Raw genomic sequence first — 2,649 nt, 5'->3', positions numbered from 1 at the left:
GAAAAATACATTTGGGACATAAATTTTCAACATTCAGTAGCAGTAGTCCTAAGTTCTTATATGACTCATCAAGTCATAAGTTACAAGGGTATCAGGTATGGACTTCTACTTCCTGCAGCACATTTGTGTAGGTGTATTCTTACCAGAAACCCTCCATAATGCTACCTAGTCATTTTGGTCTCTGTTTCTACAGAAATGACTAGGATGAAAGAAAGAAAGACTGAAACAAAGAAATGTGATTGTTTTTATGTTTTACCATCAAGAATATCATTTTAGTTCAAATGAGATCATTCAAATGAGAATAAACAAATTTAAATAAAAAAGTTTTGATCCTGATTTCTAAACTGAATGGGGTTTTCCCTGATAAAATCTACAAAGCAGAATATTTAGCCTGAAAAAAATATCAGCTGCATATAATCATTATCATTACTCATGATTTCACACCTTCAAATACAGTAGATTTTTTAAAAACTCAATAGGTTGAGAGATTTTTAGGATATTTGGGCTCTATGTTTAAAGAAAGGAAAGGTAGCTTAATTATTCATTCAACAAACATTTGTTACAAAGCTAAAGAGGCTCTGTCCCTCTTCTCCATTGCTTTAAAGTGTAGAGATTAGTCTAACACAGGAGAAAAGAAGTGAATTTAAAAAATCAGACTTCAGCATCTTCCTATTCTTCACTGCCTAACAGCTCCACCAACTTTTGACACTGTCAACACCTCTACCATCACAAAGCATTCTTAAAATGACCTGCTGTATTTGCCTTGCAGGAAAGTCTACAAGAATTGGTGAAATCTTGATTCATTGCTTCTCAAAGTTTCTGCAAAATTTATACAATATTGTCCTGACTTGTCATACTAACCAAGTTACTAGGGTATTCTGTAGGTAGCATTTGGTAAAGACAGTAGACAAATATGTGTAGAATACCTATGTTCAGGTTCTGCTTTCATTTACAAGTACACACACACACACACACACACACACACACACACACACAGAGCTTAAAAGTAACTGGGAGAGAGGCAGAATTTGTGTTTGATTTTGTTTTTAGACAGAGATTGAATGAGAATGCACTGATAGCTATGGCTGGTTTTGACTAATACACATGACTACAATAGTTTTGACATACCAACAAAAAAATTCCATGAGTTATACTCACACACATAGATAATGGCCAAGGAATCAGAGTAATAGGATGTTGGAATTGAAGGGTCTCAGAAGTCACTTGTCTGGATCTCTCATTTTACTGGTAAGGAAATTTAGGTCTTTGACTGTCAGGAAAAATTTGAAAGACATTTAAATAGGAAAAAAAAATTGCTGAGTGTCCTGTCTAATACACCTTTCCAGGTTGTCTGGTTCTACAGAGGTCTGAGACCAGTCGTTGAGCTATTTTATAACTCAGTAAGTCTTAGAAAACTTACAGTCATGCAAATGATTCTTGTTCATAGAAATGCAAATTAATATTTTCATGTGGAACACAATTGATTACTGCCCTGTGGATAATGACCAGTTTTCCATCTGTTTGCAAGTTCATTTCAGCTTTCCTAATGATATATATATGCATGCTTTTGAACCGGTTGAATTTTCTTACTGGTTCCCTCATTAATTAATGTATTAATCACAGCCCTCATCTTAGTTCCCCATTTAGCATACCAAGGGACAGACTCGGCCAAGTGGATTCTAGGGTTTTTCCTTAGGGAGGTCCAGATACGAAGGGGAAGGGCATGAACTTGCTTGTTCTGCCCCCAGATGACTGTGGAAAAAGAAGGGAGATAGAGGCAGTGACAGGCAACAGTCAGATGCAGGTCCCCACCATCAGTTACAAACAAACAAACAAATAAATAAATAAATAAAAGATAGGTCGATCGATCGATCTGGGTCTTGCTGTGAATGTGGTTTCTTGAACCTAGCCCAGGCCTACTGAATCAGTCTATGAAGGTGAGCTTCATGCACACTCAGGTTTGAAAATGACTGTTCCAGAATCACAAAATACTCTGAGACTATAAAAAGGAAGGGGAAACATGAATTAAATGAGGCAAGCGGAGAAAGCCCTTCAACCCTGATGTAGTTCCCATTTTCACAGGGAATGACCTATAGAAAACTATACCCTTGGTCTAATGGTATAAGGGCTTCAAATGTGGGTATAGCTTTGGCAAGATTATCTTCTATTTAATTTCCTGAAGCTACCAGAGAGTGTTTTCATACGGTTCTCCAAGCCCAGTAAAGGCCTTATCTTCAGTGCAATTTCTAATGATTGCTGCAGAACCCACCCCAAGCAGCCCCGGCTTCAGTAAGGAAGAATTAGTCAGGATATTTTTCTAATGGGGATCTGTTCATTTTTACAATTAACAAAGAAAAATTGTAGTTCTTTGAGATTTTGTTTGTTTATTTGGTGATTCAGAACTTAAACATAAAACACTAGTTTCAAGAGAGGAGATGCCCAAAATTCACCCACCCTGAAGAAGTCAAACAAACTTTTCGATGACAGGAAATAATGTTATCCTTACAGAAAAATGCAGGGAGGCAAACAGTCAGGGCTCAGGGCCATCCCAGGCATTGGGGGCTAAATAAACTTATACTGTAGAGCACATTGAATGCACCTCTGGTCTTAATGGTTCTAAAAACATCAATGTAACTAAACTAAGTAGGT

This window comes from Balaenoptera musculus, chromosome 5 (assembly GCF_009873245.2).
Source record: "Balaenoptera musculus isolate JJ_BM4_2016_0621 chromosome 5, mBalMus1.pri.v3, whole genome shotgun sequence".
Taxonomy (NCBI): Eukaryota; Metazoa; Chordata; class Mammalia; order Artiodactyla; family Balaenopteridae; genus Balaenoptera; species Balaenoptera musculus.
Note: the sequence above shows the minus strand (reverse complement) of the source record.